The following is a 698-nucleotide window of genomic DNA, read 5'->3' as shown; positions in this document are numbered from 1 at the left end:
CCACCAAGGTGTCTCGGTAGGGTAGGTGAACTCTTTGTGGGAGCACATGACGTCACGTGTTTGTCAACAATCGTCTGTTGTTGTGTTGTTGTTGTTTTTTTATTTCATGTGCTTTTCAAAGTCCGTCAAGGCGGCATATGTACCGGAAAATGTCCACCCACGCTAAACCAATCCCACCCCCCTCCCCTCACCCACCTTGGGGCTTTCACCTCCCCCACCCTTTCCATGTTTTGTTTTTGTGTTGTTTTAGGTTTTCCAGAAGCTAGATTTATTTCGTTTTGAGAAGTATTTAAGGACGATGAGACCTTGATTTTTAGAACTAACAAGGTACATTCTATATACGGTTGTGGGCTCTTTATGGAAGCACATGACGTCACGTGTTTGTCACAAGCGTCTGTTTTTACACGTGATTCAACCCCTGTGGCTAAGTGGACCTAACTCTTTTCAGACCCACTCTCCCCTCCTTCCTCCTCCCTCCTCCTTCTTCCTCCCCCCTCCTATACGCCCGAAGCGGAGAACGTTCCAGAAAATATCCACCTGCCCAAACCCAGATTTCCACCCCCCCCCCTTCATTATGATGGGCTTGTATGTATGTGTATATGTATGTATGTATGTATGTATGTATGTATGTATGTATGTATGTATGTATGTATGTATGTATGTATGTATGTATGTATGTATGTATGTATGTATGTATC

This window comes from Aplysia californica, unplaced genomic scaffold (genome assembly GCF_000002075.1).
Source record: "Aplysia californica isolate F4 #8 unplaced genomic scaffold, AplCal3.0 scaffold00761, whole genome shotgun sequence".
Taxonomy (NCBI): domain Eukaryota; kingdom Metazoa; phylum Mollusca; class Gastropoda; order Aplysiida; family Aplysiidae; genus Aplysia; species Aplysia californica.
Note: the sequence above shows the minus strand (reverse complement) of the source record.